Source organism: Lactuca saligna, chromosome 2, assembly GCF_052625555.1.
Source record: "Lactuca saligna cultivar CGN05327 chromosome 2, ASM5262555v1, whole genome shotgun sequence".
NCBI lineage: Eukaryota > Viridiplantae > Streptophyta > Magnoliopsida > Asterales > Asteraceae > Lactuca > Lactuca saligna.
This window is the reverse complement of record NC_136418.1, coordinates 158934874-158946236: the sequence shown is the minus strand read 5'-3', so window position 1 is coordinate 158946236 and position 11363 is coordinate 158934874.

The window sequence follows — 11363 nt, the reverse complement described above, 5'->3', positions numbered from 1 at the left end:
TCCTTCATCCTGAGAACACTGTGAGAAAAACCCTAGTTCATCCTTGAGAGTTTAAGTGATTTTGTGTGATTTGTGAAGGCTTGAAGAAGGAGAAGAAGAAATGAGCAAGGAGAAGAAGAGTTGTGCAAGATCCAAGGGCAAATCTGAGTTATTTGGAGGTATTTTCGGATTCCCCTCTTGTTTTATGCTTTAAACCTCCATTAGAACTCTTCTAAGAACTAGTTGATGCTTGTTCCAAGCCTTGTGCTTTCATGAACGCCCTAATAAGCCGAGATAACCTTGGATCTATTCATTGAGAAGTCCCATAGTCCAGATCTATTGCCTTTATGAGGATACTTTGCATATTAACCCTAGATCTATCCCTTTTATGCATCTTTTAGCCTTATTTTCCCTTATTCATGTGTTGTACACGTAAAGTTGGAAACTTTACATGGTAAACCAGCTTATTGGACTCAGATCTATCATTTGTATGTGTTGGATTCAAGCAAAATCGGGTGAAAAACAGTTGCATGGCGGCAACTCAGCGAGTCGGGAAGAACGACTCGGCGAGTTGAGTCGCGAGTCCCCGATTCCTTCATTTTTAGCAGTGTTGAGTGGAACCAGTGAGTTAGAGAGTGGACTCTGCGAGTTGAAGGTAGACTCAGTAATGGAGGGACTCGGCGAGTTGTTCATACAACTCGGCGAGTCCAAGGCAATCTTCTTAAGATCAAGAACAACTCGTCGAGTATGTTCATACGGCTCGGCGAGTCGGATGAAGATTGTCTGAGTTCTTGGATCAAGAGGGTACTCGTCGAGTCGATGCCATACTCGACGAGTAGCAGCGAGTAGGATTGAAAAGTGAGAGTAGGACTCGGCGAGTTGGGTGGCCCAACTCGACGAGTCACTCCAAGTGAGAGTAACTTTGACCAAGGGTAAAAGAGTCATTTTACCCAAGTGCAGTGTTTAGTATTTGATTGAGTGTGTTTATGGACTTGTAGCCGGGGAGATACAGGAGCAGCAGCCGTTAGCTTCCAGAGCCACACACTCAGCAGCCAGTTTACGAGGTGAGTTTCCTTCCAGTAGGGACGGGTCTAAGGCCACAATGTCGGCCCGTTCAGTTAGCAGTAGTTTCCGGACTTTGGTCCGATGCAGTAGCTAGTATGTTTGATGCCTTCGTGGCTCAGACAGGATTTGTATGCTATGTTTTATGTGTTAAGTGTTATGTGTTCCGGGCTACGGCCCGATGTAGTATGCAGTATATGTGTTCATGCTAGATGATGTGTTATGCTATGCCATGTTCAGTCAGTCAGTTCCGGACTTCGGTCCGATGCAGGGGACAAGGTCCCAGTCGGTTCCGGACTTCGGTCCGATGCAGATAGTTCCGGATTTCGGTCCGATGCAGTTAGTTCCGGACTTTGGTCCGATGCAGTTAGTTCCGGACTTCGGTCCGATGCAGGGGACAAGGTCCTAGTCAGTTCCGGACTTCGGTCCGATGCAGTTTCCGGGCTTCGGCCCGATGCAGTGGGCCAGGCCCAATATGTGTTTATATGATACTGTATGGTATGTGGTAGTTTGGGGGAGCTCACTAAGCTTCGTGCTTACAGTTTCAGTTTTGGTTTCAGGTACTTCCGCAAGCAAAGGGAAGAGCTCGGGATGATAGCATCGCACACACCACAACTTAGCTTTTATCCTGGGGATGGTTTTAGTTGTCTTGATTTGATATAGTATGATACAGTTTTTCCGCACAGTATTTTATTATGATTTGGGATACATCGCGTATGTTTTTATGTTATGATACTCAGATTATGGTTTTGATTACATTGAAAAACAAAATTTTTGGGTCGTATTTTTGGGTCGTTTCAAAATTATTCTACTTATTCTAATGTATGTTGTATACTAGTTATTCTAACTACTTTTACTTATGTTTTATGTTCTGTGTTGAATATTCTATATATTCTAATCAAGCTTTAATTGCTACAGATGATGAAAGATACACTATTACCTTTTTATAATATTTCCATTCTAAAAGAATAGTTTATTATATAAGAATATTATTGCTTTATTCTTATAGAATTTGTAGTTAATTAATTATATATTTAATGTGCAGTTGATACAAGTGTATCATTACAAAGTATTTGACAATGAATTTGTGATAGAAAAGGCTTGAAGAATGCCTTGAATACCTGATGGGAAAGGCTCCTTGTATAATATCATTCTCATTCAATACAATTATGACAGAATGTCAATGTCACAAAATGTCAATCTCATAGAATGCTAGCATATTTTGAATTGACTTAGAGGTCAAAGATACACAAGACATCTAGAATGTTGTTATTTTTTTAAGAATTATACTTGTTATTCTGAATATTTGTTATAATTCAATAAATCACAATCGTACAATTTAATTATTTGGTATATTAATAGTTCAAAAATCGATTTTGTGTATTCTTTCAGAATATATTTACTAGTTTATGGTTGACATTCTATCATTCTGACAGAATAAAATCGAAAAATATGTTTACTACTTTATGGTTAGAATTCTATCATTCTGTCAGAATAAAAATCGGATTTTTAATTTTAAATTAATTTAAGATATTTAGATTTTTAAAAATAAAGGAATTAATTATCCCTAAAAATCCGAAAATTTCCTTTTTTAATATAGGTTAATTGACTAGAATGCCCTTATGCTCAAATTTGTGTGATTATATGGTACATGTTATCCTATTCTACTATTATAGACCCTCATATTATAACCTTTGATTATATTCCATCCAATGGTCCAGATCTGTGCATTTTGGAACACAATAGTTACTAAAAACAAAATAACCTAACCCTATATATATATATATATATATATATATATATATATATATATATATATATATATATATATATATATATATATATATATATATATATATATATATAGAGAGAGAGAGAGAGAGAGAGTGTGTGTCAAGATCAAATAAGAAAGAAATTTTCGGTAGGAAGGTAAGAAGTTTTTTTCTACATATTTTTTTCGCGAACAAACAAAATGAATCATTAGATGATTCATTTGTAAGATGATTCACAAGAAAAAATTCTCAAAAAAACATCTTGATGATTCATTTATACATTAATTTTGTTGTTATTCACTAAAATTGTCATAAAAATGAATGTTTTCTTAAGTTACTTAAAAATGAATCATAAAAATGTTTTTTTGGGAATTTTTTCTTGTGAATCATCTTACAAATGAATCATCTAGTGATTCATTTATATAAGATATAGATCATGTAAGAAATTTTTTTTGGTAGAAAAGTAAGAAGTTTTTTTCTACATATTTTTTTGACGAACAAAATAAATGAATCATAAAGATGTTTTTTGTAAGATGATTCACAAGAAAAAATTAACAAGATGATTCATCTAGTGATTCATTTATATAGATATAGATCCGGTAAGAATTTTTTTTTTTCTACATATTTTTTTGACGAACAAAATAAATGAATCAGTAGATGATTCATTCGTAAGACGATTCATAAGAAAAAATTCTCAAAAAAACATCTTTATGATTCATTTTTAAGTAAATTAAGAAAAAATTCATTTTTATGATAATTTTAGTGAATAACAACAAAATCATTGTATAAATGAATCATGGAGATGTTTTTTTGAGAATTTTTTCTTGTGAATCATGTTACAAATTAATCATCTAATAATTCATTTTGTTTGTTCGCGAAAAAAATATGTAGAAAAAAACAACTTCTTACCTTTCTACCGAAAATTTCCTTCTTATTTAATCTTGACTATATATATATATATATATATATATATATATATATATATATATATATATATATATATATATATATATATATATATATATTAGGGGTGTGCACCAAACCGCACAAACCGCATAAACCGCCCACACCGCACCAAACCGCACCGCCTAATGCGGTTTAGAACTAGTGTGGTGCGGTTTGCGGTTTGAAATTTTGTTAAACCGCATTATGCGGTGCGGTTTGTGGTTTCCAATTATAACAATGCGGTTCAAACCGCACCGCATATATATATATATATACATATATATATATATATATATATATATATATATATATATATATATACATATATATATATATATATATATATATATATATATATATATATATATATATATATAATACAAACACATAAAAATTACACAGAAGATACGAATTTGGTTTTATTACTAATGAATTTTGATATCACCAATTTCAATTTTTGTAAACAAATTTGTGATAGATTATTTATCTGATTGTCTAATGTAACAATGACTAGTATTGTTAAAACATTGGCAAAACCAACTTATCTTGATTCTATAACTAATATATTTATGTATAAATTTTATGTACATAATATTAAAAATACATATCCTTTTTCAAACCGCATAAACCGCAAAAAACCGCACAAACCGCCCGCACCAAACCGCACCACATAACGCGGTTTAGAACCTTCGCGGTGCGGTTTGCGGTTTTCTAAAATTTCAAACCGCACATGCGGTGTGGTTTGCGGTTTCGACTCGAAACCGCACCAAACCGCACCGCGAACACCCCTAATATATATATATATATATATTTTCTCAACAGAAATCCAATTTGTCTTTTCTAAGAATCTTTGCAATTCTCATGATCTCATCCAATTCGTCAACCTGACATCCTTTAATCCTTAATCCTAGTTTTTAGATAACGCAGATTCACACAGACATAGCTTTGTTTTGTTTATGGATATATAGTTGGACCCAATCCAACCCAGCCGGCTCGATTTAATTTGTATCACCCCCAGTCAGGTTCCAGCTCATTTAAGAGTAGTCCAGTTCAAACTAAGTTTTCATTCATGCAGAGCACCACCTCAAGTCTTAAGAAACAACGAGCATCTAATAATAACTCCAAATTACCAAACTACCCTTAAGAGGTCTGTATTTTCTTTTAAAATAACAAAAATATCAAGAGTCGTACTTTGATGTAATTAACCAATTATCTATCTATCAAATATTTTTGTTATTTTAAAAGAAAATAAAGACCTCTTAAGCAATTCAATCTCATATAAATTAATATATTTCCGTTGATATTATTATCGACTTCCTGCAGAAAACATCTAATTAAGCAAGAACTTAATTGCATTGCAACGATGATAGTCCAGTGCTGTGATAAAATGAAAGATATCAAATATAAACACACAGGAACCTCTTGTATGTTCTTAAAAGGAAGGAAGTACTTTTGCACATGTGAACGCTTTTTGGAGCCTATATAGATGCGTTCCATCGTAAAGTTCACATTTTATTTACTTCACAATTGAATAAAGAATCCAAAAAATCCTAATCAACATGGACTCCAATGACCAAATTAAGAGCTATTAGAAATTACTTTTACAATTCGTTTCGCGCGAATTTAAAACTTAATCTATAAATAGTCATCTAATATCCACACAATCTGGTAGCTGTCGGCATTCTTGTGAAATCTTTCCGTAGGGGCCGTTACGTCTAGGATATATAGTGGTCACGAGGAGGAGTAATGTTCAAAGTTTTTAATGTCTTAATTATAACTGTATCTCTGGTGATGTTTATCATTAATGCAACATTGATTGTGTTCACTCATTGTCTTTTGGCTTATTAAAAATAAGAAAATAGTGTAAAGTAAATTAAAACCTTAGTTCATTTGCTGATGCATATTTCGAGTAGCACATGTGAATGCGAGAAGAATTCTCGAAACTCCATGTCATTGAAAAAAAATTGATAAAGCTTGCTACCTCAAGAGTATTCCGTTCCAAATCAATAAAAATTCTTTTGATTACAAAAAGAATCATATATATATAATAACTTCCATGGCTTTCATAAAAAAATATATGTAATTAAGCTTGTTAATTTTTACTCCATCAAAAGGAAAAAAAAAAAAAAAGAATAGAAGCAAATATGCGTGAACAATATTCATGTTTGTGCAGGATAACAAATTGAATAACTATTAACTATTATGATCAATATTAAAGCTAGGCTTAGAATTTTAATATTCTATGCATGTTTTTCGATGTTGCAAAGTTTCTTCTAAAATGTATAGCGATTAGAATTCATATATGGAAAGAAAAAAATTTCATTAATATGTGTAAATAAACAAGATTCAAAACTTCTAGATATATATAGGGATATTTTCTTCTATCGAAATAATAAAAACATGACAGAATCAATGTGTTTTATTCTTAAATCTATATTATTCATACATTTAGTTTCAGTATATATGTTCCCTGTATATCATACACTATGACTTCGCCTTTTCCTAGAGGTCGACGAAGAAACCCTAAGAGTAAATGATTGGATAAACGCATCTACCTCTTGGCGCCTGGTGTGTTCGAAGAATTCCGTCAGTGTTCTGTCAACCGACGACCTCCTTATTCTCTTCTGCAAGAGTTTGCGTGGTGGTGGTGGCGGCAAGGAGAAACGCGGTGGCTGGATCTTGTGATCATCGGAGGTTGGAGTTTTACAGTCGTAGTCACCGTCTTCTTCTGGTGCTACCAACTCGTTGTGCTTTGACTCAGATGCTTCATCATCATCCTTTCGATCACCAGGTTGTGCCATGGATTTTAGCTTGGCGTAAGTTTCTTTATTTTCTTCCGACATGGCTGAGCTCAGCTGGAGAGAGAGAGAGAGAGAGAGAGAGAGAGAGAGAGAGAGCTTCCTTGGCAATCTTGTTTTTATAATATTGGGTCATTTCTTGGTTCTTATCATGTTCATTGTTTTTCTAAGTTTTAAATGCTAATATGATAAAATGTTAGAATAATAGAAATTGTTCCATATGATTTGTAAAAATGTAAGTTACATAATAATAAATAAAAAAAAAATGGTTTGTATAAGTTATAGATAAAATGTCAAAACAAATTCGATAAACATGCTTAAAATATTTTTTGTCAAAACATGCTTAACTAACAAAATGTGAATGCATTGTTGTTGATATTATTGCACCGGTTTATTTTACTAAAAAAAATAGATATTATTATCATGTTTATAATACTTTTATTACTATTATTATTACAATGACACACACTTCATGACATGAGTATAGGCAAGTACGTCAAAGCTTACAAAGGAAGTTTTGGAGAATGTCTACCTTGACAGCATACTTTTAGTCCTACCCCTTCCTCAACGATTGGCCTTGTCCCAAATCCCTATGATGATATTGTCTCGTGACAGATTCTGGAATCAACGAAGTGATATGATTTATTTATTTATTTAAAGGAAGTGAAAATTATTCTGCTATGTTTTTTAACAGCTGAATTTTATAGCAAATTTGAAATTAGGAAAAAATTACAAAGAAATAATCATGATTGGGTTTTGAATCCAAATAACCAAGTTGACTTCAAGTTTACGAAATTAAAAAACATATCGATTATAAAAACTCACTGCAATACTTAAAAAAAAGTGTTTTTTTAATAGTCTTTGTTGTAAAGATGAAAACATTAGGCTAGTTCATGACTTAGTATATAAATATAATATGATAACCGTTTAAATTACATTCTTTTTAGCCCATAATAAACCCAACAAATTGATTGCTTCAAAAACTCCTCCTAAGGGTGCTCTACGGCTCTAGCTCAAGTGGTATATAGGATCGGTTCAAGCCAATTTAAAACTATGGCAAAAACAAAAATAAGACCCTCCAAATTTCATTAATTAGATTCAGATTGATCTTTGTTTATATAAAAACCCAGAAAATAGAACCGAACCATAGTATCCAAACGTCATGCTTTACTATATATTTAATTGACAAAATATATTAGAAATTAAGATTAAAATATCTTACATTGTTCGTTGACAACTACGATATTGCAGTTGCTTGTTTATAAAACTAATGTTATATATAACATTGTTTGAGTTAAAATAACAAAATGTTAAATAGAAACGTATTAGTATTATATATTTTTTAAATTAGATTTGTTAAATAAAAAAAACGAATTTGATATTTTAAAACTAGGTGGCAGATATATTGTTTGAACGGAAGAGTCGATACAATAAAATGTTAGATAGAAACTTATTAGTATTTTATATATATACTAGGTGTTAGACCCGTGTATTACACGGGTTTGTTAAAAAAAATTAATATAAAATTTTGAACATCAACCAATTATTAAAGTAATACAATACTAATACTTATAAGTAACACTTTATTGTGTAAGTATATAATTGAACCCAAATTACATATTTTGACAGTAATTTTATGAAAAATATCCTCACTCCAGTTTAATAATTATAAAATTTCCAAAAGATTCATTACCTCCCTCACCAGTTTCACTATTAAAAAAAGAATAGAGGGTATATATCTCATCACAACTCCTCCAAGATTTTATATTTGAATCATAAATGTCAAAATACAAAATGGGTCAAGAGCGATGAAGCAAATAATTCATTGGTGTACAGGAGGAATTAGAACAAAGATTGGATAAACAGTAATCGAAAAGAGATAAATAAGTCCCTGATGTTACTGGTTTGACAATTTTGAGCCTTGTTGTTGCTTGATCTTTTTTTTTTTTTTTTTTTTTGAGGATTTAAGCAAGAAGAAACAAAGTATTCATAGGAGTAGCAACATTGTGAAACTATATTGCAGCCTTGGCAACTGTATTGATCTCTTTTTAGATGACATCAGTGTGATTTTGTATTTATCTCTTTCAAACCTTCATTGTTACCATTTTTCATACCATTTAAATTCCAAAAAAGAAACCGAAATACATTTTTCTATTTTTACTGCATATATATTTAATACATGGGATCAACTCCTTTTCACCGTCCCTACCCAAACAGACCAGAATAAACATGTCATGTTTGATATTATTCAAAAAAAATCATATTACCGTTTTTTCCATATTATAACACAAAAACTTCAAAACAACAAACCGATTCCTTTTCTCCCCTGCATGTCACCAAAACAAAATAATCCGCACTAACTTGGAATATATATTAAAATTGAAATAAAAAAGAGTATATTTTTGTTACACCAAATCATTAATACATCAAAATTCATAAAAGGACCGAAAAACCCTTTTATAATTTGATTGCACCAATCCTTGAGAAGATCATGATAAACAAATAATTCATTGGAGTAAAAATATCATTTTAACTGCATATTGGTAATTGTCAACCAACTTTGGATCCATTTTAACATATTTTGACAGCAATTTTATAAAAAATGTGAGATGCTATTATTTGTAATAAAATGAAGATGATAACATGTACAGAGAAAAAAAAACATAAATAGTCCTGTGAAGGTTTGTGGATTTTTGTTGTATCGGACGACAAAAGAAGTCATGCACAAATGATTTTATACGACAAATCAGAATTGTATGCAGATGAAGCATAAGAGATAACCTTTGTTAGCAGTAGTTGTAGGTGATGATGAATTTGCAGAAGAAACTATATCAAAAGCGGCAAAGTAATCTCGATTTTGAGATGCAAAACAGATTAAATACTGTAAAATATACATATATATGGAATTTATATTAGCATATATCATATGATTTTCTGAATTCTTTTTTCACAGAATAATGTATACAGATATATGGTAATAGAAATTGAATTAATTTGAAATTTAAATTTCATTCATTATTAGTGGTGCATGATTACAGGTTCCAAAAATATAGGCATAGTTTTCCTATAATTATATGGACTACAATTTAGGAAATCAAGAAAATGCCATTATAATTATGATTTGCATATATTTAGGAAATCAAATCAAAAATCAAAAATTGTATATACGTGTGTTTGTCAAGAATATGAGCATTATGTATTGATTAGGTGGCATCTTAATAAATTGACAAGTGGAATAATAGGTAAATCAAAAAATCAAGAAAATACCATATGTTCAATTGCATAAGAATTTGACAAGTGGCAATAGGATTCTTATTTATTAGGGAGGATATATATATATATATTTCTAAATTAGATTTGTTAAAAACAAAGAAAAAAACAAGATATTTTACAACTATGTGTAAACCTATTGTTTGAAAGGAGAGTTAATATATAGCATCTCTGTAGAACAAAACCATTAAAAACTTTTGAACGTAATTAAATAAAAAAAAAAAAAGCATATATGGGAATTCGACCTTGGACCAATTAAGAACAAAAGCACACCTCCCAACCAACTCAAACAACGAGAAGTTACTAGACATTTGAACCCAACTTATATATATAGAAAAAGTATATTACAAATATAATTTTGGGGCTCAAGAAGTGGCGAGGCCTTGGGTGACGGGGCAACAAGTCGCGAGGCCCAGGGTCGTCACTAACTTGCGCACCTATTGGGCCGGGCCTGGTGGAAAAAAAGACAAAAATCCCTAGCCTGCCGACTGATGATTTCACTTTTTCAGCTACCTCCGGTTGGGTTATATGAAATCGATGGATGATCGACAGGGGAAACTTAGGAGGCATCAGATTCGCATTGAAAATCCACATAATATGCCTCTGTAAGGGAATCAAAATTCAAGAGAGTGATTGATGAGATGATGGTGAACGCGTATGTCACCAATTTTCTGGGAACAATGAATTTGAATGACCTTTGGAGTTTGTGTGAAGGGCATGGGGCAGTAGCAGACGTGTATATTTCTAGAAAATTATCGAAAATTAGAAAATGGTCTGCCTTCATTAGGTTTCCTAAATCATCATCTTCTTGCTTATTGGGCACAATTTAATCTTCAAGATGAAGGAAGAGGTGATAAGGGTGACACAGTAACTGGCGAGAAATGTATGGAGAAGCAACAAGAGACGTCCAAAGAAAAAGGTGGGCCTACAAAATCTTATGTCTCGGCGGCCAAGCGATCAATAAATCATCAGGAGGCTCAAACTAGGGCTAATCCTTTACAATAGGAACTGAAATGTGCCTCTTTAAAAATGTTGGTGATTCATGATGCTTTAACTATAGTGGTAGGAAAGCTACGTGATATAAAAGGAATTAAAAAGTTACATAATGTGTGTTGTAAGGAAGGTTTTAATGGGTTGAATGTAAGCATATCTTGGAGGAGATGGGGTTGGGAATTAAAAAAACAGATTATATGTACGAAATTTAAACAAATTTTGGCAATGAAATCTGTGTTTAAGGAAATTCGACCATTGCAAAAGAATTTAATTCTTGATAATAGAGTTATAAGAGTGGAGGTTGTTGGACTCCTGTTATGTCCATGGACGCCTTCTACTTTCAAGAAGGTTGCTTCTAAATGGGGTATTTCTTTATTCATTGATAATGAGCATGGTCATGCAAGGTTGGGTAGGTATGCATTAAAACAAATTACGTGAGTAAAAGATAAGGCAAAAATCAAGGTGATATTGAGAAGATGAGAAATTCTTTGTGTACCATTGTAGTAGAATGGGAGTTTCTTTTCTTGGTATGGAAGAAACACGT